The sequence below is a fragment of the Sapajus apella genome, unplaced genomic scaffold, assembly GCF_009761245.1.
Source record: "Sapajus apella isolate SASKATOON/1434 unplaced genomic scaffold, GSC_monkey_1.0 scaffold70, whole genome shotgun sequence".
In the NCBI taxonomy this organism is placed as follows: domain Eukaryota; kingdom Metazoa; phylum Chordata; class Mammalia; order Primates; family Cebidae; genus Sapajus; species Sapajus apella.
In genome coordinates this window covers 9,450,155-9,477,012 of record NW_022437010.1, presented here as the reverse complement: position 1 = coordinate 9,477,012, position 26,858 = coordinate 9,450,155, and the positions used below count along the sequence as shown (strand labels likewise).

Genomic DNA, 26,858 nt, shown 5'->3' with positions numbered 1-26,858 from the left:
TGAAATAGGTTACTAAGAAAGGTGATGGAATTTATCAGCATTCTTAGAAACCTTTGAAATAAATGCACCCTTGAATAGGTTGAATATTCACCTGCTAAGGAGACAAGCTTGCTAGGAGAGTAAACTTCAAGTGACTTCAGAGCCAACACGGGCCAATGAGCCAATATGGGCAGTTTTATATTAAATAAAACACAATTACAAGCCAATATAGGCATTTTTATGTTAAGTTAAAAACTAAATGTTTCTTGAAGACAGAAATCTATTCTCATTTCTTATGTTACTTAAGGTTTTTTTTTTAAGAATACTGAGATAATACAGAGAAGTGCTTTTCACTATAGATTTTCTCTGATTTTTACTCCTATGTGTTTAAGCAGCACTGAAATCTGTAGTACTGGATGGTAATCCTGCTAACATAATAATCCACTGACTCTTGCCAGATAAACCAACTCAGACATCTATTGTATTTCTAAAGCATCTCTAAAAGCTAAGTATTTCTTGAAGACAGAAACCTATTCTTATTTCTTATTATGTTACCAAAGGTTTTTTTTAAAAAGAATATTGAGATAATATAAAGAAGTGCCTTTCACAATAGATTTTCTCTGATTTTCACTCCTCTGTATTTAAACAGTACTGAAATCTGTAGTACTGGATGGTAATCTTGCTAACAGGAAAATCCACTGACTCTTGCCAGTATTAACCAACTCAGGCATCTGCTGTATTTCTAAAGCATCTCTAAAATTTGTCCTCACATATAGTGAGATCTGATTTCAGTATTGTGTATGAGATCTCAGAGAATGTTCTGAGAGATGGAAAGTTACCATAGGTACTAGTAATACAGCCTTTCTAGGATGACAACATCTTCGAACCCTGACACTGTATTTAATGGTGTTAAGAGGCACTACCAATTCAAGAACACCTGACCTTGTCTTATATACAAGATGTGAAGACAACTTGACAAAGATGATAGGAGACACAATAAACTGATTTTATTATCCAATGTAGGTTTGAGTTGATATGGGAGAAGAATGAATAATGATAAGTGATGATGAATATTTCTTTTTTTTTTTTTTTCTTTGAGTCTTGCCCTGTCGCCCAGGCTGGAGTGCAGTGACATGGTCTCGGCTCACTGTAACCTTCACCTCCTGGGTTCGAGTAATTCTCCTCCCTCAGCTTCCTGAGTAGCTGGGATTACAGGCATGCGCCACCATGCCTGGCTAATTTTTGTATTTTTAGTAAAAACAGGGTTTCACCATATTGACCAGGCTGGTCTCAAACCCGTGACCTTGTGATCCGCCCACCTCGGCCTCCCAAAGTGCTGGATTACAGGTGTGAGCCACCGCGCCTGGCATGAATATTTCTTAAATAGAGGTTATATTACAGAAGTACAAAGGCACACAGTGAAAATTTTAAAAAAAGAGGAAGGAAATATTGCACAAGTATTTTACTATTACAAAAATTTTTTAGGCTGGGTATAGCAGCTCACACCTGTAATCCCATCACTTTAGGAGGTTGAGGTGGGAGGACTGCTTGAAGCCGGGAGTTTAAGATCAGCCTGAACAATGAAACAACACCTCATCTCTATAAAAAATAAAAAAAAAAAACACCAGGTGTGGTGGTGCACACCTGTTGTCCCAGTTACTCAGAAGGTTGAGGTGGGAGGACTTCTTGACCCCAGGCATTTGAGGGCGAATAATCCATGATTGTGCCACTAAACTCCAGCAAGTGGGTGACAAGGCAAGATTTTGTCTCTACACCAACAACAAGGAAAAAAATTTTTTTTTTAGACAGAGTCTCGCTCTGTTGCCCAGGCTGGAGCGCAATGGCATAGTCTTGGCTCACTGCAACCTCTGCATACCAGGTTCAAGAAATTCTCCTGCCTCAGCCTCCTGAGTAGATGGGATTACAGACACATGCCACCATGCCTGGCTTCAAATCAATTTTTAAAAATGTAAGTGAATTATGTTGGGGGCTTACTACACTTGTTTAACTCAGCATTGCTTAGTACTCTTGCTTTACCTAACTCTCTAAGTGTACTGCTTTGGTTCTTAGCAATTGTGGTTAACATCCAAACAGCTGCTAGAGTTGGTTATTTCTGCCAGGGTAACCAGCAAGTGTACGCTTATATGCTACCCTTCTGTGTGAAGGCAGAAGGCAATATAGTTGATCCTAATATTTTCCTAATTCTCACTAACCTCCATTAATATACTTCAAAAGTCTTTAGAAACAAAGATAACTTCAGCAGCAGAAACAATGCCTGTATCGAGCTGGAAATGTCAAACACTACCTACCCATTATAATCTCTCCACCTGTATTCAGGTAATCATTGAAATTATGTATTACTACTTATAGAGACAGGTATTTAGTAGAAAGATTTAACTAGGAAGAAGGATATGAGTTGTTGATTAAATATTAAAGAAGAAATACAGGATAAACAAACAAAAGAAGAAAATCCTAGTATCTTGAAAATAATAGACTGCACCAAAAGTAAGATCATTCCAGCAATGCATTTCTGAGATGAAAAAAGAGGAAATGTTAGGAAAAGGTATTTTTCTGTCATTAGTAAAGAAGATATTCAACTATTAATTTAAAAACAGGAAGGAGGGAAGTAAGGGCATAGATAACGGGTTCACAGCTGAATTCTACCAGATGTATAAAGAGGAGCTGGTTCCATTCCTTCTGAAACTGTATCAAACAATACAAAAGTAGGTAATCCTCCCTAACTCATTTTATGAGACCAATATCATCCTGATATCAAAACCAGGCAGAGACTCAACTAAAAAAGAAAGCTTCAGGCCAATATCCATGATGAATATAGATGCAAAAATCTTCAATAAAATACTGGCAAACAGATTGCAACAGCACATCAAGAGGCTTATCCATCACGACCAAGTAGGCTTCATCCTGGGGATGCAAGGCTGGTTCAACATATGCAAGTCCACAAATGTAATCCATCACATAAACGGAACCAAAGACAAAAACCACATGATTATCTCAACGGATGCAGAGAAGACCTTCGATAAAATTCAACAGCCCTTCATACTAAAAACTCTCAATAAACTAGGTATTGACGGAATGTATCATAAAATGATAAAAGCTATATATGACAAACCTACAGCCAATATCATCCTGAATGGGCAAAAGCTGAAAGAATTCCCTTTGAAATCAGGGACCAGGCAAGGATGCCCTCTCTCACCACTCCTATTCAACATAGTATTGGAAGTTCTGGCTGAAGCAATCAGGCAAGAAAAAGAAATAAAGTGTATTCAATCAGGAAATGAGGAAGTCAAGCTGTCTCTATTTGCAGATGACATGATTGTATATCTAGAAGACCCCATCGTCTCAGCCCAAAATCTTCTCAAACTGATAAGCAACTTCAGCAAAGTCTCAGGATACAAAATCAATGTGCAGAAATGATAAGCATTCCTATATACCAATAACAGACAAACAGAGAGCCAAATCAAGAGCAAACTCCCATTCACAATTGCTACAAAAAGAATAAAATACCTAGGAATACAACTAAAAAAAGATGTAAAGAGCCTCTTCAAGGATAACTACAAACCACTGCTCAACGAAATAAGAGAGGACACAAACAGATGTTGAAACGTTCCATGCTCATGGTTAGGAAGAATCAATATTGTGAAAATGGCCATGCTGCCCAAAGTAATCTACAGATTCAACACTATCCCCATCAAGCTACCAATGACCTTCTTCACAGAACTGGAAAAAACCACTTTAAACTTCATATGGAATCACAAAAGACCCCACACAGCCAAGACAATCCTAAGCAAAAGAACAAAGCCGGAGGCATAACAGTGCCGGACTTCAAACTATGCTACAAGGATACAGTAATCAAAACAGCATGGTACTGGTACCAAAACAGAGACATAGACCAATGGAACAGAACAGAAGCCCCAGAAGCAATACCACACATCTACAACCATCTGATCTTTGACAAACCTGACAAAAAAAAAGCAACGGGGAAAGGACTCCATGTTTAATAAATGGTATTGGGAAAACTGGCTAGCAATGTGCAGAAAGCAGAAACTGGACCCCTACTTGTCACCTTACACTAAAATTAACTCCAGATGGATCAAAGATTTAAACATAAAACCTAACACCATAAAAATACTATAAGAAAACATAGGCAAAACCATCCAGGACATAAGCACAGGCAAGAACTTTATGACTGAAACACAAAAAGAAAAGGCAATAAAAGCCAAGATAGACAAATGGGATCTAATTAAATTCCAGTGCTTCTGTATAGCAAAAGAAACATCATTAGAGCGAATTGGCAACCAACAGAGTGGGAAGAAATTTTTGCAATCTATCTATCTGACAAAGGGCTGATATCCAGAATCTACAAAGAACTAAAATAGATTTACAAGAAAAAAACAAACAACCCCATTCAAAAGTGGGCAAAGAATATGAACAGACATTTTTCAAAAGAAGACATATATGAGGCCAACAAACATATGAAAAAATGCTCATCATCACTGCTCATTAGAGAAATGCAAATCAAAACCACACTGAGCTATCATCTCATGCCAGTTAGAATGGTGATTGTTAAAAAATCTGGAGACAACAGATGCTGGAGAGGATGTGGAGAAATAGGAACACTCTTACACAGTTGGTGGGAGTGTAAATTAGTTCAACCATTGTGGAAGACAGTGTGACGACTTCTCAAAGATCTAGAAATAGAAATTCCATTTGACCCAGCAATCCCATTACTGGGTATATACCCAAAGAACTATAAATTGTTCTACTATAAAGGCAAATGCACGCATATGTTCATTGCAGCCCTGTGTACAATAGCAAAGACCTGGAACCAACCCAAATGCCCATCAATGATAGATTGGACAAAAAAAATGTGGCGCATATACACCATGGAATACTACGCAGCCAGAAAAAAACAATGAGTTCATGTCCTTTGTAGGGATTTGGATGAATCTGGAAACCATCATTCTCAGCAAACTGACACAAGAACAGAAAGCCAAACACCGTATGTTCTCACTTACAGGTGGGTGTTGAACAACGAGAACACGTGGACTCAGGGAGAGGAGCATCACACACTGGGGACAGTTGGGGCGGGTAGGGGAGAGACAGCAGGGGTTGGGGAGGGAAGGGAGGGTGGGGAGAAAGGGGAGGGATAACATGGGGAGAAATGCCAGATATAGTATGCACCTAAAGTAAAATAAATAAATTTTAAAAAAAGACCAAACACAATTAGAAAAGCAGCCTTTTCCTGCAGAAACAGAACAACTGATACAGAAAATAAACTTGAAATGTATACTGAGAACATGAAACAAATAAATAAGCATATAAAACAAGAGAAACTATATTTCACACTATATTTTAACCCATTTGGAGCCAAGCCCTTGTCTTGAGAAATCTAACTTACCAAGACCCCCGCACCCCCACCCAAAAAAAATTGTTAGAAAATTACAGAGAATGAAAAGCTGAAAATTAAGATCACTTAGTTTCTAGGAAAAAAGACGCTGAATATAACTTTAAGAGATTTTGAACTGCCTAAAGCACATCACCATAAATCTGTCATGTAGCCTTGTAACGGCATTACTGATGTAGTCAAAATAAGTGAATCTGTCTATTTTAAACAGCAAAGATGTGACTAAAGTACAAGGCAGGTATATGAGGCAAATCAATCCACACACAAAAAAATGTTCTGTTTTCAGCAAACTTCTCATCTCTCATTCCAGTTTTTCAACAGGACTGCTCCAATTCTCATCCCAGAAATCCAACTGAGTTTACTGGAAATAACAGGATTCAGATTACTCAAATGACCAACCGCATCTGCTTTCCTGCAAGATGCACAGCGGGATGAAGCAAAAGACATCACTCAAGATCTGGCAAGATGACCAACAGTCAGCGAGAGATCTGGTGAGAATTACCAGTAGAAGGAGGCAGGCAAAACCTTCCAGAACCACAGACAGCAGTAAGATTCAAAGTCTTGCAAGCTACAGTCAAAGTTATAGAGCTTTTTCCAAGATAAGGTGCTATGTCACCAATTCTTGGTCCACAAAAGATAATCTAAGTGATTTTTTAAAAATACAGATATAAGTAGGTTTATTTATGCTGAGTATTTTATTTTTAGAACTTATTTTCTAAATCAACTAAGGAAGCTGTGGGCTTAAAAACATGGTGTGTAGCGTTTTCAAATGAGAACATACAGTTTATGTTGTATAAATTAAGCATATTTAGCAGGCATCAGGGGTCTGAGGATTCTTCATGGCCCTTGGTCTCTCAGAGCTGGAGGCAGAGAAAACTGATGTACAGCACTCTCAGTGTATTGCATCAAAGAGCTATTTAATTGGCTTTTTAAAATGGAGATATAATATTGCTTCGAAATGCAAATACTGGTTAAAATTCCCAGCTTAGTTGAGCATGGATAAGGATATATGTGTGTGTGTACATAAGTACATCTGCATACACTCAAACAGGAAAAAATGGCTAGAATGAAATAAACCAAAGTGTAATCAGAGGTGCTCTTAGAATAGTATGACAAGTTAATCACAAGATTCCATATTTTGCAATTAGAGTGATCATGACACAGAATCAACTGAAAAGAAGAGAGAGAGAAATAATTAAATGAAGGACTTTATATAGGGAGAAAAAATAATTCTAAAATCCAATCTTAAGAAGCTCAACATTGTAAGCAGTGTCTAGCAAAGGGTCAGTGAGCAAGAGGATCCAAACACAATTATTTCTGCTGATTACTTAATAAGAATGAATGTAGCCCCAGACAGGATATTTAAATTGTATGTTATATTCTCTTGAGGTCATTATCTAATGGATTTATAAGGATAAGGCAACATAATAGAAAACTCATGGGTCATCCAAGTTCAAAATTCCCTGGTCTTTATACCTTTTAGGCTTAGCTCCAGTTTTTTCCATTGGTAAAACAGAACAAATATCTATCATGAGAGATTTTTGTGGGGATTAGAATAAACCGTGTATTTATTCTAATTAGCATGGTAGCTATACTGGCAGTATTAGCATGAGCCATTTCCTAGAGAACAGGATTACTCTTTTCACAGATACACAATTTGTGACATTAAAAATAAATATATATGTAGGACTCTATTTCTTTAAATATATAATTTTATGGGCCAGGTATGGTGGCAATCACAGCAATTTGGAAGGCTGAGGTGGGCAGATCATGAGGTCAACAAATTGAGACCATTCTGGCCCACAAGGTGAAACCCTATCTCTACTAAAAATACAAAAATTAGGCTGGGCGTGGTGGCTCAAGCCTGTAATCTCAGCACTTTGGGAGGCCGAGGCGGGTAGATCACGAGATCAAGAGATCAAGACCATCCTGGTCAACATGGTGAAACCCCGTCTCTACTAAAAATACAAAAAAAATTAGCTGGGCATGGTGGCACGTGCTTGTAATCCCAGCTACTCAGGAGGCTGAGGCAGGAGAATTTTCTGAACCCAGGAGGCAGAGGTTGCGGTGAGCCGAGATCGCACCATTGCACTCCAGCCTGGTTAACAAGAGCGAAACTCCGTCTCAAAAAAAAAAATTAGCTGGCTGGTTGTGGCACTTGTCTGTAGTCCTAGCTACTTGGGAGGCTGAGGCAGAAGAATCACTTGAACCCACGAGGCGGAGGTTGCAGTGAGCTTAGATCACACCACTACATTCCAGCCTGGTGACAGAACAAGACTGTCTCAAAAAAAATAATAATAATTTTATGGAAATCATAATTGTCCATTGATCTTTTTTATACATTGATTAATGGATTTTTAAAAGTTGGTAATAAAAAATTAAACAAATACCTTAAAGGCAATTTGAATAATAAAAAGAACTTTCCACATATATTACAAAATCATAGATTTTAAAAGCTAGAAATACTCTCAGATATATGAGCTCACTCTAAAACCCTGTTTGGCTGAAAAAATTTAGGTAAGTCTTTAATTTTCACACACATACATATTCAAGGAGCAGATACAGCACTACAAGTCAGCTCCCCTAGTACCTAACGAGAGGTATTTCCTCCTACTTAAAAATGTACAAATTATTTTGTATGCTGAGCCAATCAATAAAAAAGCATCATCATTAAAACATGAAAATACAAATTCTAACATTAATTTAAATACACCAAAAAGGAATTTTGGCCCCATATATTTTGCTTCAGTGTTAACCAAATCAAGGGCATAAACTCACATTATTACATGTTTATTTAATCAAAACTAAATATTTCCCAATCATCAGAAAATTTATCTAGTTTTAATCCTAGTTCATTTAGAACAGATGGATAGAAAACGGCCACCTGCATAATATTTAGTATACAATTTTCAACTAGTAAAGGTTTTGATTTAATGTACTACAATTAGAGCGAGAGCCTCCATTTAAGGAAAAGAAGCCATGAGTAAACCACATATAGGAACCTGAACTACTCAGTCATTTCCTTCCACATCATATATCTTACTTTTTCTACCAAATGGTCCCAAGTACCCAATCAAATATCTATGTGAAAAGCAGATCAATACAACCATTCATTAAACTTATACAGTTGAGAACTTCCCTTGGGAGAATTATCTAAAGACCAAAACACTGCCAACAAAGGAAAACATGATATAAGAGGGGAATTTATATTTAACTCAAATGATCACACTCAATAAAAAGCACAAATCCCAGAGTTCTAAGGGGAGGAAATGATGTAGCGTCAACCAGGGAAAGTCTACAAATAGGACTGGTGGTCAGTTATGTCTTCACCAAAGTGGCATTTTTGCCAACAAGACTCTTGGCAGCTCTTAAGGGGCTAAGCTAGTACAATTGACCAAATATGGTGGGGAATGTGAAAACTTCGCAGATATTAGCATTTATTTTTGAGGCTAACATAACACAGTCCACAGGCCTGCCATCAGAGCCTGCAGCCATTAAGTGATAACTGAAGCAGTGGAATGCAAATAATCCATTGGTTCACGTTAGTGTCATGCTCATTTATAAATGTTCCAAGTCCCCTTCTGGCCCTTAGGGTACCTCACTTGCTTTTTAGGGGCATAACCCATGGGTAGTATATTTAAAAAGGAGTTAAATTATGAGCACACCAGTTAGCAATGATTTACTCATTAAAAAGTGCATTAGGCTACGGTGCCCTGAGCTGCTCGACCTCATAGCTGATCACTTCTAAAATGCTCAAATGTACATTATTTATCTACTGGCAGTGGCCCAAGATTTATCTATTTCAGTCACAAAGTTCTATCATTTATCTATACGCTCCCTAACTCAATGTTAAAATTTGAAATGCTGATTTAACTATAGGAGGAAACTACATTGAACTGAGTGAAAAATGAATGTAGCACTCTGATAAAACGGGAGATATTTAAGCAATCTGGCACCTCTCCTCTGAGATGTTAAAAGGATGTTTTAGGTAATTTATGAATTTAAGGGGATAAAGCCCTTGTTATAGAGAAATAAGGTCAGAAGGCTTAGAGCACTTGACCCAGAGATGCCGTTTTGGACTTCTGATTCTGGAAAAGAGTAAAACTCTGTAATTTATTAGAAAAGCCTGGATGGAAATTAATTTACAGCCTAGTTATCTCCATGTTACAGAGATAAATATAATTATTTCTCATTTTGAAGTTGAAAAAGAAAAGCTATCTTAGAATAAGTGGATTCTCCCCCTCACTCTCTGGTTCTGCTTGTTTATCTTTATCATATATCAAATTAATGTGCCGCAAATCCCAGTAAAGAAGTGAAATGTTTAATCTGAACTTTATTTCACTTTCTCATACCAAGGAAGAGTAGGAGAAACCATGGGATGGATATATCTAAACTGACATTGGCTGGAGACTACAAAGGCAAAAGAACGAAGCAGTGTTTTCATAGTGTTAAGACACTATGCTTTCGTTTATAAAGATCATGATGGAAAATGATGTGGCAATGTCATGATTGTTCCTTGGTCTCCGAGGTTCCCTAGGTATCAGAGGGCAGAGTCCACGTTGTCAGTCTGTGGACTGCCCACTTCCCATGTGTAAGTGTCTGATGTTACCATCTACTTGATATTCTCTATGGGACATCACTCCTTTTCTGGTATGGAGAAGGAAGACCACAAACCTTGTTTAAACTACTGCAGTGGCAGGCTGACCTGGGATACCATGCTGCATCCAGCTGCATGCAGAGGGGCCAATTCTACCCTTTCCTCTTGTTCCACAGCTCAAAACAAAGGAGTCTTCTGAACTCACTAGGCCGCAGGAACACAGACGGAGTGGTTCCCAGACCGCTCTGATTACTGCTGTCTGCAGAAATGTGAAGGGCAGGGTAAAGTAAAGTGACTGAGCCAGGAATCACAGCATGCTATTCAATCTGAATGTTTCTGTAATTCATAAAAAATTTCCTACTTGGTCATTTGTCTGAGAAAAGAAGAAAAGTTATGATTTCCCTCCTCCCCTCCTCCCAAAAGGTAAAAGCAATGCCAAGAATGTCCCCTTAAAATAGAACATTAATTTCCAACTTCAAGAACTTAGCATACTGCCATCAAGTTCAATCTCCATTAGAAATCCATTAGGGTATATACTTTTAGGACCTATCAAATCATTCTTTCTCAGTTGTGTAATTCTGTTGGAATTTTACTGTAACAACTAAATATCAATAAAAAATGATAATGATCAGAAATGACACAAATATTATTCTGTGATAAATCAAAAAACATCACATATCATAGATGGAAATAAAGCATAAATCAGAGACCCTGTTGTGAAGGCAAGTAGATTTTATATTATTAAGACATTTCATTTACAGAGGCCTATAAATCTAACAGTTACTTTATTAATAGCATTCTCAATAAAAAATAGACTATTAGAATTACTAACAGCATTCTCAATAAAAAATAGACTGTTAGTACACCTTACTCAGCAGTTCTATAAGGAACAATGACCACTTATTTCATTTTAATCAATTACACTGATTTTTTTAAATCAAGAACAAAAACAGTATTTATCTTATTATATTTATCAACACCAGTGATTCAGGGAATAAACACTGAAGTTTCTGTGTCAGAAGTAATAATGTCTGGTTATTATAATAAGGATTAGATTTGACTCTTTTAGCAAATATTAAACTTTATCCCAGCAGCTCCAGGCTTTAATTTGAAAAATAATTAAATTAGCAGAGCTCATTCTTATTGGTTAGCACTCATTAACAATTGGCAGATTTTTTTCTTATTTGCATTTAGCATTTTTATTCTGAGTAGTAGTAAAAGTGGCAGCAACTGCTGCTGCTACTTTTTTCAATGGCTGAGCAAACTTACAGCTGTGCCAGGCTCTGCACTTACACAGAGGTTTTCATTTATTCATCTTGACCACCACATGACATAAGTACTTTTATCAGACCCATTTCACAGATGGGAAAACAGACATGCAGACAGAGTAAGCAACTTGCTTTGGATTTAAACCCACAAAAGTCTACTGTAGGGCCCTGTTCTTTACCATTTAGCAGCTATATATATTATTCAATAATACTTTTTCAATAATCTTAACAAAAACCTTGAAAGTAGGTATCATTACCATTTTAGAGATGACAATGCATACTTGGAGAGGTTTACAAAATTTTGCCAAAGCTGGTAAGAGGCAGTGCTGGATTCTGAGCTCAGGGTAACCTGGGGGCATCTTACAAATACTCCAGGCGTTAGAAGGCCACAGATTTGGAAACACTTTACAAAATTACAAGTTATCAGTGTTTCTAGGTGTATTTTTCATTAAGTAAAAAACTCAAATTTACACTATAATGTTCAGCTACCTCCAAAACAGGAAGAAGGTGCTGGGAGGGTGAGAATGGTGCACGACATGTTTATAATACCTGGATCCAGAGTTTTATTCCGCTATGAATTTTCTTCTGCTCTGTCTTCATTATCTATCAATGATCATTCTCTACTGGCTCCTTTCCTTCTGCCTTTAAATCTTAAGATTTGCCCTTCTAAACAATGTCATTGGCATTAGCAAGAACAAAACCTTTCTTCAACCCTCAGCCAGTTATCCTTTCTTTTTCCTCCTAAATTCCTTAAGAACTACTCCGTACAGGTGTCCCTCAGTCTTTACAGAGGATTGGTTCCAGGATCTCCTGGAGATATAAAAATCCAAGAATGCCCAAGTCCCTTACGTAAAGTGGCATAGTATTTGCATATAACATACATGCATTCTCCTATGCACTTTAAATCATCTCTAGATGACTCAAAATACTAAATACAATGTGGATGTTATGTAAATAGTTGCACTTATTTTCAGTTTTTAGTTTTCTGTTGTTTTTTTTTTTGAGACAGAGGCTGTGGCCTAGCCTGGAGTGCAATGGTACATGGCTATCTGCAGCCTTCCTGACTGCCTGGGCTAAAATGAGGCTCCCACCTCAGCCTGCCAAGTAGCTGGGACTACAGACATGTGCCACCATTCTTGGCTATTTTTTTTTTTTTTTGAAGAAATGGGGGTCTTGCTGTGTTGCCCAGGCTGGTCTCAAACTCCTGGGCTCAAGCTATCCTTCCCACATTAGTACGTTTTCACACTGCTATAATTACTGAGACTGGGTAATTTATTATGGAAAGAGGTTTAATCGACTCACAGTTCAGCAATGCTGGGGAGGCCTCAGGAAACTTGGAATCATGGCGGAAGGTGAAAGGGAAACAAGGCACCTTCTTCACAAGGCAGCAGGAAGGAGAATGCCGTAGGAATGATCAAACACTTATAAAACCATCAGATCTCATGAGAACTCACTATCACAAGAACACCATGGGGGAAACCACCCCCATGATCCAACTACCTCCACCTAGTCTCTCCCTGGCACATAGGGATTATGGGGATTATAATTCAAGATGAGATTTGGGTGAGGACACAAGCCTAACCATGTCATTCTTCCCCTGGACCCTCCCAAATCTCATGTCCCTTTTATATTTCAAAATCAATCATGCCTTCCCAACAGTACCCCAAAGTCTTAATTCATTCTAGCATTAACCCAAAAGTCCAAGTCCAAAGTCTCATATGAGACAAAGCAAGTCTCTTCTACCTAGGAGCCTGTAAAATCAAAAGCAAGTTAGTTACTGCCAAGATACAATGAGGGTACAGGCATTAGGTAAATGTTCCCATTCCAAATGGGACAAATTGGCCAAAACAAAGGGGCTACAGGGCCCATGCAAGTCTGAAATCCAGCTGGGCAGTCATTAAACCTTAAAGTTCCAAAATAATCTCCTTTGACTCCATGTCTCCCATCCAGGTAACACTGATACAAGAGATGAGCTCCCACGGCCTTGGGCACCCCCATCTTGGCCTCCGAAAGGAGGGCTGGGATTATAGGTGTGAACCACTGCACGTGGTCAGTATCTAAAAAAAAAATTTTTTTTTCTGTATTGTTATTTTTTACTGTAGAATCCATGGATGCAGAACCTGCAAAAACAGAGGGCTGATATGCTTCTTTCTGAAGCCTTCATTCATCTTCCACACACTGATTAAAACTTTTTATGTGGCTTCCACCTGCACTGCCTCTATATGGAAAAACAACTAACTCCCAAACATCAAGCTCAGTGGCATGTTGAGTCCTTCCATGGCATTTCCCTTTGTGACTGCCTATTCTGTAAACCTGCCTCTCTTCCTTCACTTTCATTATTCTGTGCCATCCTGGTTTCTTCCTTATCTCAGATCATTCTCCTAACTTCTTCTGGGTCCTTAAAAAAACAGCTGTGCTCCCAGGTTCTGTATTCCAACAACTTTATGTTCTCCCTCCATATTCTCCCTGGACACCTGATTCACTTCCATGGCTCACCTACTCTTCTATGCAAGGAGCTTCACGTTTCCCTCTGGCACAGACCTCTCTCCCAAGTTCCAAACATCCACTGGACTTTACCCTGGCATTTATTCTTGGTTTCTTAAGATTTTTTATTACTATAAAAAAATCTTCATTGATATATAATTCACATACAATTAAATTGATTTTAGTATGCTCAGGGAGTTACACAACCATTACCACAACCTAAGTTTAAGTTTAGAATACTTCATTACCCAAAAAGAAACCTTGGACCCATTAGCAGTCATTCCCCACTTCTGGTACCTAGCCCGTGGCAACTACTAAGTACTTTCAGTGTCTATGGATTTCCATATTCTGGACATTTCATATAAATGGAATAATATAATATGCTGCCTTTTGGGGTCTATCTTCTTTGAATTAGCATAATGTTTTCCAGGTTCCTCCATGTTGGAGCATCCATTAGTACCTCCTCCTTTTTATGGTTGAATAATATGACACAGTATGATGAATCACATTTTATTTGTCCATTTATAAATTAGAGGACATTACTCCACCAAAAGTTCCACTGTTTGGCTATTGTGAATAATGGTGCTACTAAGATTCCTGTACAAGTTTTCATGTGGACATATGTTTTTATTTCTCTTAATTATGTGCCTATACTGAACACTGAGAAATGGTCTAACTGCTTTACAAAGTGGCTAAGTGGTCTTACATTATCAATGTATGAGAGCTGCAATTTTTCCATACCCTCGCCAATACTTGTTATGGATTTTTTTAATTTCAGCCAGTCCAGCGGGTGTGAAGTAGTCTTTCCCTGTGGTTGTGAGTGGCATTTCCTTAATGACTAATAATGCTGTACATCTTTTCATGTTCATGTTCTTTCGTGTCAGCTGAATGTTTTCTTTGGAGAAATGTCTATTCAAGTCCTTTGCCTATTTTTAATTAGGTTGTCTTCTAATTCTTGAGTTATAAGAGTTCTTTATATATTTTGGATACTGGCCCCTTATCAGATATATAACTTGCAAATGTTCTCTCCCATTTGGTAGGTTGATTTTTTACTTTTTTTGATGGTATCCTATGAAAACAGTCTTTAACTTTGATGGAGTCTATTTTATCTATTTTTTTCTTTTGTTGCCGGTGCTTTAGGTGTTATATCTAAGAAAGCTATGCCTAACTAAAGTTCAGGAAGAGTATCTCTCACCTGTGTTTTCAATCAATCAGCCTTGGAAATCTGGAATCTGCCTGTAACATACCTTTTACCAAAGCCCACAATAATTTCCACTTTTAATTAAGCTTTTAACACTTCATATGAATTACTTAAAAATAACAGACACAAATTTAGCAGGGTAGATTTAGGTTCAATGGTGTTTTCAAAAAGAAAGTGTTACCATTTTTAGTGCTTGCTTCGGCAGCACGTATACTAAAATTGGAACGATACAGAGAAGATTAGCATGGCCCCTGCGCAAGGATGACATGCAAATTCGTGAAGCGTTCCATATTTTTATATATCCAAAGGATTACAAATCGTTCTACTGTAAGGACACGTGCACAAGAAACATTGCAGCACTGTTTACAATAGCAAAGACCTGGAACCAACACAAATGCCCATCGACGATAGACTGGATAGGGAAAATGTGGCACGTATACACCATGGAATATTGTGTAGCCATCAAAAACGATGAGTTTGTGTCCTTTGTAGGGACATAGATGAACCTGGAAACCATCATTCTCAGCAAACTAACAGAAGAGCAGAAGATCAAACACCGCATGTTCTCACTCATAGGTGGGTGTTGAACAATGAGAACACATGGACACAGGGAGGGGAGCACTACACACTGGGGTCAGTTGGGGGAAAATAGGGTAGGGACAGTAGGGGGCAGGGAGCTGGGGAGAGATAGCAAGGGGAGAGATGCCAGATGTAGGTGATGGGGAGGAAGGCAGCAAATCACACTGCCACGTGTGTACCTATGCAACAATCTTGCATGTTCTTCACATGTACCCCAAAACCTAAAATGTAATAAAATAAATAAATGGGGGGAAAAAAAAAAGAAAGTGTTACCATTTTTTACCCTAGCCATGTCACTGTGAACAGCTGATGCCTCAATTTTAGCACTTACATTTCCAGCTAGGATCCATTTTGAGTTCATTTTGAGTTTATTTTTGTGATGTTCTTTCCCCACTGATTTGTCTTGGTACCCTTGCTGAAAATCAACCAGTTACAAATGTATGGGCTTATATTTTAAAAATCAACCTTACTTTCTTTCACCCTTACTTTCTTTCACAACGCCAACTCCTGACTTTTAATGATATTGCCATCTATTCCCCTGGTCTGATATATAAAGTCACCTTTGATTCTTTCCTTTCCTGTGCCTCTCACCCACAGGTATCAGTTAAACCACATGGATTCCATTTTCACAAGTTGTTTTCACTCATCCTTTCCTCTCCATTTTCAGTGTCATTATATCAAATCAAAGCCTCACTACTGCTGTCTTCCGAAGGGTTGAGAAATGAATTTATGTCTAAATGGACATACTGTGCTGTCACAGATCCAATCTACTGTACCTCTAATGGCCAAAGCAGAGGAGTTTAATGTCCTGAGATATGAAACAAGCTGGTGCTGTGAATGGCTTTGTCAGAACAAAGGCCCAGCCCATTCATATTCCAGACTAATCCCTGAACTTCTAGAATCGATTATGCTAATTTGGAGAACTGTTAGGGGCAATTCTGGAGGATAAGAAAATTTCCAAGTTATTTAAAAGAAACTGTCACTTAGTATTAAGTATTTGATTTCCCAATTTAACTAGAGGGGCTAATTTTTAAAACTTGGTTACCACCTCCTTAGTGTTGGGTCAAGATGAGGATGAACCACTAGGACAGTCATTCTCAAAATGTAGAGCAAGAGAAGCAGCATCAGTATCTCCAAGGAACTTGTTAAAAAAAGCACATTTGTGGGTCCTACCCAGACCAACTAAATGAGAACTCTGGGAGTGATGATCAAAATCAGTGTTTTAACAAGTCTACCAGGTCATTCCTATGCACACTAGAAGTTTGAGAATCACTGGGCTAGAAGACAGATGAGGATCCAGGGCTGAGGTCAGATGACAACATCCGCACCTCTTCCAGATGCTGAAATGGTCAAGGAGGCCACAGAATTCCACAATCCCAGGGACTGTAAACATTCAGTAGTTATGCCTTAATAATATGGCTACACATATAAATTGTTAGGATCCATGCTTAACTTCTGAAGGTATCATAGGCTTTTGAAATTATTCAAAATTCAGTGTTCTCTTAAGAAAAAACTATATATGATACACAAATCACATATAACAGAAACAACATAGCAGAGATATAAGTAGCACCTATCATTAAAGTATGTTCATACTTAAATATGACATTGCTTTTCTCTTGGGGGAGACTCAAATATATATCCAAAGAGAAAGCTATAACACACATACAACTTTTACCTAGAAATATATCCTCCCTAGACTTGAAATCAATCAGTCTTGGGAATCTGGAATCTGCCTGTCTGTAGTGCATTTTGGTAACAAATCTGTTACCAAAGCCCACCATAAATCCACTTTTAATTAAGCTTTGTTTTTTTGAGATGGAGTCTTGCTCCTTTGCCCAGGCTGGAGTGCAGTGGCACAATCTGAGCTCACTGCTGCCTCCCTGGTTCAAGCAATTCTCTTGTCTCTGCATCCTGAGTAGCTGAGATTACAAGCGCCTGCCACCTTGCCCGGGAATTTTTGTATTTTTAATAGAGACAGGGTTTCACCATGTTGGCCAGGCTGTTCTCAAACTCCTGATGTCAGGTGATCTATCCGACTCAGCCTTCCAATGTTCTGGTATTACAGGTGTGAGCCACTGCACCCAGCCCATCTCTATTCTCTTACTCTTTCCCTGCTTCAACCTTCTCCATCCTCTTTTTCATTCTCAGTTGCCATTTTGAGCTTTCTTCACAAATTGAATCCTGTTTTCCAAATTGGCCAGTGAAAAGTTTTTGCCATGCTGAAATCATTTCCAGAGCTAAAACGGGAAAGCTGAGGCAGTCGGGCCACCTCCAGCTGGCTGGAATGCGGCTGCAATAAAAGGCATGTGAATAAGGTGTATTGAAGCTATACTGGACTCATGTGAAGGGCCGTTTATTCCGAGGGGGTGGAGGTGAAAGGAGAGAAATTAATGAACAGAAGAAATTAAATTAGCTCAACCACGCCTTTTAAAAATATACTGAAAAATAACTGACCTGCCATGAACCTTTCTACAAAAATGGAGACCACTGGGTTTATTCTTTGCCAATCCCCATGGCAGAAGGCTCTCCTGAGTTAGATAAGAAAGAGCCTGGAGGTGGCTGAGGAAAATCTGGTTTCTTTTACTGCAGCCAGAAGGATGGAAGGCACAGTTGGGAAAGTCAATATGCAGCTGAGAGACAAGAGGTCACCGGAACTGATGAAAATATTTAATTAACTAATCACAGAATACCTGACACAAAAATAAACATGTCTTTTCATCTTAGTTATCACATTTTTCTTCAACAAAATGAAAAGAAATCATGACCTATGATGTTCTTGAAAAATTATTGATCAATTTATGAGCCTAATGCTTTAATTGATTGTAATAATATTTTACTCACACTTCTAATCTGATCTTACTGCCACCCTGAGAAAAGCTACGGGGAATTCCAATGCAAGAAGGATGGTGTAGTTATAAGCAAAAGGGTCTTTATACTACAAGTATACTTAATATTTTATGCTATAGGTATTTATATTACATTTTATATTATAGGGGTATTTAGTAGGACAGTATTAATATATTAATTGTGGAACATTATTCCTTAAGTAACCTAATTTTAATATTAAAACATTAATAGAATAGGGAATACTGGTATTAAATATCTTAAATGCTCTTTTAGGGCTTTCTTTACAGTTTCAAAGTGAGAGCATGCATTTATCTCATTTTCACCTAAATCTGTCTTATTACATAGAGAGTGAGATATTAGACCTATTATTTTATTCCACAATTAGATAACAAGTAATGGAATAAACATCAATCAAGTATCACAGGATATTTTGTCAAAAGCATTAGAGAGAAATGAGATAGTGATAAAAACAATCATTTTTTAAAAATTATGTTTCATGGCCGGGCACAGTGGCTCACGCCTGTAATCCCAGCACTTTGGGAGGCCGAGGCGGGTGGATCACGAGGTCAAGAGATCGAGACCATCCTGGTCAAAATGGTGAAACCCTGTCTCTACTAAAAATACAAAAAATTAGCTGGGCATGGTGGCGCGTGCCTGTAATCCCAGCTACTCAGGAGGCTGAGGCAGGAGAATTGCCTGAACCCAGGAGGCAGAGGTTGCGGTGAGCCGAGATTGCACCATTGCACTCCAGCCTGGGTAACAAGGGTGAAACTCCGTCTCAAAAAAAAAAAAAAAATTATGTTTCATACAAAAGACTGAGCTCCATGGAATTTGGGGGTTACATCTAAAAGTACTCTTAAGTATGCCCCCAGTATCTATAGATACTAAGATCAAAGCAATAGGCATTTAGGAAATATTTACTAGTTGAGGTACGAGATTTTACTTTATAACCTAATGAAAATCTTATCCCCAAAAATCACATCCCCTCAAAGCAAATTCCAGACAGATGTTCTTTTCCCTTCTTTAGGGCCTATAATTTATCAACAGGTTGGATCTCTTCTAGAATTATTTTGTATTCCTTCCCATTTGAAGATAGCACACTCTGAACCTGTTCAAAGGTCAGATAGGATTTAAGAGTCCTTACAAGGTATTGGTGCGGCATGAGTTGGCACCTGGACTGACTTCGTCCCATGAGCAATGAGTTTGGGGAGTGCCTGGAGGTGTGGTATCTGGCTTGCCCATCATGATTTCCCATGACTGCCCAGCTAAACCTGCCTTCCTTCTGCCATTTACTCATGATGTGACTCAGAACCTTAGGGTTTTGTGGAAAGATGGGCCATTTCTCCACTGTATTTTCTTTTAAACCTTTGTTATTTTCCTCTGGCCAAAATGAACTATAATAAGCTTAATAAAACACTCCCAAGACTACGCTGTGTAGAGGGTCAGCCTGAAAACAGACTTCAGCTGTACATTGCCCATTAAGGTAACTATTGACTACACATGACCATGTAAGATAATATCAATTAAAATGAATAAAATTAAAAACTGAGCTCTTCAGGTGCATGGGCCACACTCAAGTGCTCCACAGCCATGTGTGGCCAGGGCTATGGTATTGAATAGCACTGATAAAGAACATTTCCATAATTGCAGCATCTTTTATTGTACAGACGTGCTTTACATGATTATTCTTTCCACCTTCTATATAAACTCTAGTCATTATCGAGTAGAAATGAGCAACAAAATGAACATGCATGCCAGTTGTGCAGCATCTGTTTGAAACTAGTATCCTGGCCAATAGGTTTTGCACATACTCACCTCTTGGCCCCTCTTCTTGTTTCTAACTAGAACTACAAGATACAGAGATAGATCCAGAGCTGACCTAAGTTTAAAACTTAAAGAGGTGAACTGTTCCACAAGCTTCTCCTGCCATTCCTTTCTTTCTCTATCCATTCTTCTATTAAACTATTACTTACTAAGCCACAGTGCAGACAATGAAGATACAGGACTGAGTGATTCATGGTTCCTGACCTCAAGGAGCACAATCTAATAAAGGATATGGAAAAGGAAAAAGAAGAATTTCCTAAGAGCTCCAATATAGGCACAAGCAGAGTTGAGGGAGCAGAGAGCTTGGCTTTAGGATGATTTTTGTAAAGACTGGAGCCAAGACAGAGTTTCTCAAACTTGGCACTATTGGCCTTTTGACTTGGACCATTCGCTGTTGTCCTGTGTACTGGAGGATGTTTAGCAGCATCCTTGGCCTCGACCCATCAGATACGTGCACTCCCCGTAAAATATGTCTCCAGACACTGGACATGTTCCCTGGGGACAAAACTGCTGCCTTTAGAGAAGCACTGAGCTAAACCCTTTGGGACACATATGTTTATTTACTCCTCAAAATTCTGGAGGCACTTATTGCAAACTAAGTGGTGAGAATAATCGGAGGGAAAGACAAAGTCCTCACACTAAGGACTCAAACTCTGGTGGGAACTTTTGAATGAGCAAATGGGCAAAGGAGAAGGCGATTTCAGAATGGGGGGACAGCATGTAAGAAAGTATAGGCAGCTGACAAACCCAGGAAACCAGACAGTAGGGAAGGGGGCTCAGTGCTGGGAGGAGAGGGGGTGTCAGGTGAGGGCCATGTGAGGCAGGACCCATGTGAGGCGGGAGCAGAGTCAGATCATGAAGGTGTTGGTGTTCTGCAGTGATTGTATCCAAGTTAGATTTTATTGTAAGGAAATCTGAACAAAGGAATAAATGGATTATCTTTTAGATAGTGTTATAGACTTTGTGCCATCAAAGTATGATTGACAAGCTAACTGCCATCCAATATCTACATTGCAAACAGACTGATTGGGAGTCTTTTTCCAGGTAAAGATAACAGGTTCCAAATCATAGGTGATGTAATAGGGATGAACAGGGAGACAGGGATTTGACTGATGTCTCTGGGAGGGACAGGGCTTACTGCTGGGGTTGTAGGGAAGAGAAGGGCAGGACTCTAGGCTGACTTCCTAGTTTTGGGGCAAGGACAACTATGTTTAAGGGGCTCATATCAACAAAGGCGGGGGATTTGGGAGGAGCAGCAGGTGAACAAAAAGAGGTCTGGACGAGGGAGGGGAAGGATGCCTTAGTCGGTTAGGGCTGCTGTACCTGCTATACCACAGACTGGGGACTGAAACAACAGAAATGTACTTCCTTACAGTTCTGGAGGCTGGAAATCCAAGATCAAGATACCACAGGTTTGGTTTCTCCTGAGGCCTCATATTGGCTGCCCGATGGCTGCCTTTTCCCTGTGTCCTCACACGGTCTTTCCTCAGTGTGCACGTACCCTGGGGTCTCTTCCTCTTCTCATGAGGACACCGATCCTACAGGATAGGTCCCCACCCTAATGGCCATTTTAAATTAATCACCTGTTTAAAGAACTTATCTCCAAATATGGTCACATTGTGAGGTACTAGGGATTAGCACTTCAACATCTAAATTTTGGTTGGGGGTAGGTGGCAAAATTCAGCCCATAGCAGAGGCCAAGGATGGCATCCTGGAAATGGAGCTTAATGTGGAGTTGAGAGCATGGTTATATTGCTTTGAGTCCAGGTTCTGCCTCCTCTAGCTTTGGGACCTGGAAAAATTGCATATCTAGGTAATATTTAAGGGACAGTCTGAAGAAAAAAGGTCTGTAATAAAGACTACTGCCCCAGAAGGTGTACTCACCTCAAGTGAGACAAGCACTATCTACCTCATTCTGTGATGCTAGCACCGAGACTAGCACTGTGCTCAGTGTAGGGCAGAGCTTCACTAGAGAGCTAATAAAGACAGACATCCGCCCCCACCCCCATTCCGGCTGATTTTTGTTAAGCTGTTATCTGCTAACAAACAGCTTCAGGCATGACTTCTGCCAAGATTATCTTCATCTTAATCAAAGACCATAAATCCAAACAACATAGTCAGAATGTGGGATGACATTTTTGGATAACAGAATTAGCCCATGTGTCACTTTAGCCAAGGCCACAAACTAAGGAGGGGGCAGACAAAATGCAGTGTGCCCATTAAATTTCAATTTCAGAAAGACAGTGAATAATTTCTTATAATAAATATTCATATGCAGCATTTGGGACACACTTGCACTAAAATTTATTTGTTATTTATCTGAAATTCAAATTTTACTGGGTGCCCCCTATTTTTGCTTGCTAAATCTGGTACCCCAACCATGAAGGAACTATCGTTTCTTACAAACTTCAGGCCAGTTCTGATAACTTACCACCAATAGTTGCTGATGGAAAGAAGAGGACACAAGCATTCAGTCATCAAATTTTACTAAGGATTAACTGTGTCCAAATCCTGGTAGGCACTACACAGGCACACAGATAACTCAGACGCAAACCGTGTTCTCCAGAACAAAGCCTAGCAGAGGGATAAAGACTGCAGGAGGAAAGAACAGCACACAGTAGGAGGAGATGGTAGTAAGGTGCTGTGTAAGTCTGAGAGACAAAAGCCCCTTCTGTCCATGGATCAGGATGTTTTCATGGACAAGGCATGTGGAGAACCGTGAGTGAAAAGGCTGGAAGGTGAATTCAAGGCAGGCCACACAGGATGTAGACTGTCAGGCCAAGGAGCTGGGCTTTACCGCACAGACCAGGGAGTGGTGGGTTTGCATTGAGCACTTTCTGAAGCATCACCAGAACTGCTGAAATCCCAATTTGAAAAGCTAGCCTAGCTGAGTCCACCTTCAAAGTCTGGTATACCTCAGGTGTCCACCTTCACAATTGTCCATTACAAAACTTGAGTGACTGGGTCACAAATCATAGATGTGCCAAGGATTCAAGGTCCATTTGAAAATGTACCTTGTGAAAGTGGGTGGAGAGACTGTTCCCAAAATCTTAGGGTGAGAGTGTCCTGAGTTCTGGAAGAGGCAGAAGGCAGGTAAGCATCCAGCCTTGTTACTCAGTCTGAAGTGCAATGGTGTGATTATATCACTACAGCCTCAAGCTCCTGGGCTCAAGTGATGCTCCTGCCTCAGTCTCCTGAGTAGCTGGGACTACAGGCACAAGCTGCCACATTTGGATAACTTTTTAAAAACTTTTTTGCAGAGATTGAGATCTCACGACATTGCCCAGGCTCCAGATATTTTTTAAATCAATGTTGAGTAAAACTAGTATTGCAAACACCCCAAAGTCCATAAATATAATGCAGTAAAACAACACTGGATCAAAGTCACTAGTTTTGCTGCAGAATACATATTACATATTGAATAAAATTTTTAAGTTAATTTGTGTGGTGTTCCTTTATTGCATTTGAAATGTTCATGACAATAATCTGTCATAGGGAAAACATACATATACTTTTCTAGACATCTCTTTTTTAAACTTGACTATCAGGTATATACTACTAAACTATGTAAAATTTGAAAATTTTCTTCTACAAATTCAAGTACCAAAAGTCAATTAAAAAACTAAGAAATTGTTTTCATAGCTTAAATTTTAAATGAGCTGGGATTTTTTTTTCTATTAAATAGAAAATATCTGTCATATCTGTGTACATTAAACATTATAAAGAATAAATATAAACAAAGTATATAAAGAGTTGACACAGTTTCTATTGATTTTTGAAAACATGATATATAAAAAGGTGATTTAGTAAAGAAATCTGCTTCACTTTGACTTGACTACTTCTTCAGAATTTTCACAAAAATTATATGCATTTCTTAGAATATATTTGGTGTAAAATGGCATATGACTTCAATGTGTTTGATTTCAGTCATACTTATCTATATTAAAAGTTTTAAGTTTTATAGGTAGGATTAAAATGCTGACACTGCCTAAAAACACAGCATAGGTAGACTCAAAGACTCAAATACACTACTCGTAATTGTAGTGTATTCAGAATACAATGAAGACAAATGTGTTCCAGTTGTTTTTTTATTTTTTTTTTTAAAAAAACAACAAATATCAGTATTAAAAATGAAAGTCTTAGAAAAAAATGAACTTCTGACCTTTCAAATCTGAATGGAAAACTTTTTGAATCGCATACAATGTACCTGGTGTTACTGAGTAAATTATCTTTTTATGAAGGGAGCAAGTATATATATGTGGGTTTCTAATTTTTAAGTATTGTGATTCATCACAGTCACTCATCTAAAAATATACAACCAAACCTAAACTGATGACTAATCTGCAGGTACAAATATAAAATTTACATAAATACCAACTAAAAACAAATTCGTAGTCTCAGTTTTTCATCTTTCATGCTTGTCTCTGTGAAGAATTAAAGAAAGATAAATTCTCAGAAATTGGACGGGAAGTATCTTAAGGTTGCTAAGCTGAGACTCTCTTCCCACTACTCATCTTTTTTTTTTTTTTTTGACATGACTGATTTTATTTATACATAATAAATGTACATTTTGATGAGGTAGGTGTAATATTTTGATACATGCACACAATGTCCAATAATCAAATCAGGGTATTTAGAATGCTTATTACCTCAAATATTTATCAGTTCTTTGAGTTGGGAGCATTTCATTTCTCTTTTAGCTACTTTGAAACACACACTAAATTCCTCTAAATAATAGTCACTCTACTGTGCTATCAAACACTAGAACTTATTTCTTCTAGCTAACTCTATGTATGTACTCATTAACCAACCTGTTTTCATCCCTCAACACAACCTGTCCAACACTGAATGATCCCTGGACAGTCTTTCATGGAAAAGAAGCTCCTGATAATTGAGGTCATCTAATGCGCCCCACAGGCTAGGTCTACCCCAAGGCCACCCCTGACATCCTGGACACCTACCCTGGCCTTCCTTCCCCTCTTCTACATAGAGTTCTCCACTGGGTGGCAAATTCCACCCCAGAGGAGATCCTCAAGGCCTTTCCCCTGGCTTCAGGCCCTAATAAAACTTAACTAAAGTTGACTACAGAAAATAACCTTCTAAATTAAATTATTTGGCACTTTAAAAATCAGAATTGTAAGATACCTTAGAAACTACTTAGTTAAGTCTCTTTAAGATGAGGAAACTCATGCTTGTAGGTAGAGACAGTTCTTGTGCCAGTATGTTTCATCACAAGTGATGTGATTCCAGTCAGCCCCTTCGCTTCCTAGGGTCTATCAGATGGGCAAAATATTCGTTTCCACCCTCCTTGTCTGGAAGGCATTTACCTGTGCCTAAGTCTGTAGGGGCACGGCAATGAAAAACTGCACACCAGTCAAGCCCTCCTGACCTTAAGGTTTAGAATGGAAGAAAGACTTTGAACAACTAACCACAAGTGTCCAGTTACAAAATAAAGAACAGGATGCAATGCGAGCTTTTGAATGAGGTGCCAGTGTTAATTGGGGGATCAGAACAACTTGCTGCGGGGAGATGACACTCTAAATGGGGGTGCTGTGAAAACTGAATCCCATCATGCATTGATTTAAGAAATTCCTACCAGCCTATGCTGGGCCAGAAAGTGTGCCAGTGGCTGGGGATTTCGAATGAACAGGATAGGTGTGGCTTCTACCCTAATGGAACTCACAGTGAACAATAAAGAACATCATGGATTTACAAATAATGAATTAATTACAATGGTGATAAATGTCATAAAAGGAAACAAATGAAATAATGTACATAAAAGAGATTCATGAACTTTCACCTTCCTTATAAATGTTCCTCCATGCTAGGAATAATAGAAGTGGCAATGGGAGAATAAAGTTAGAAAGAAAACTTCCTTACTCCCTGCTTTCCTCCATTTCTCCATCCATCCTGCCCCTCTATCTAGGAAGCTGGTAAGATATCTATTGTGAAAATACCAGGCACATGGTAAATAATTAGAGAGCCATTTAGGTTATTTTTCTTCTCCAATCTTACTTAGAATGTCAGATTTACATGTCACCAGTGTTTATTTTGTTTTGTTTTGTTTCTAGATGCTTTGATCCATCAGAATGCACTGGCATAATTAGTAATATCTAACTTTGTTACTAGGAGAAAATTTAAGATCATGGTCCCCACGTATCCTGGCTAAGGGGATTAAAGTGAATAGCAGTTACAATGCTTCATATGACAAAGTGGAACAAAGGTGACCCATGGAACTTTTTAAGGAGTAGACTCCATTAAAGAGAGAAGACCTTCACCAAAAAAACCCAGTGCTATAGCTGCACTGAACCAAGAGAGAAAACCTGTGGGCCATTTCAGGAAATGATGGAAGAAAGTAGAAGTTTTAATAAGTTCACTATAAAAAATATTAAATTTCAAAGCCAAAAAACAATCTCCTAAGGCTTCAGTGGAACCTTAGCTCAGACTATTTTGTAAACATGACCTCATCTTTATTAAAGGCTGCATCAGTTGGAATTTGGCAGGGAAGAAGTAGAGCAAAGAGAACACAGTCACCACTCTAAGGCAATGTGGAGACCTTGGACAGGGCACCCTCGCATTAGTTGCTGAAGAAAGCCCACATAACTGCCTACACACTCTGAGCCAACATTCAAGGCTTATGTCACTCTATTT

At 38.6% G+C, this 26,858-nt stretch overlaps 1 protein-coding gene and 1 non-coding gene across 3 annotated transcripts in view; one reads left to right on the top strand and one right to left on the bottom strand.

Moving 5' to 3' along the window:
- The window catches only part of GMDS (GDP-mannose 4,6-dehydratase), a 636,169-nt gene that overhangs the window by 255,951 nt on the left and 353,360 nt on the right, over window positions 1-26,858 (bottom strand). The gene's annotated exons all lie outside the window — the stretch shown is intronic.
- LOC116531415 lies at window positions 15,144-15,250 on the top strand. The gene has a single exon (XR_004260414.1). It is a non-coding gene; the product is annotated as a U6 spliceosomal RNA (small nuclear RNA).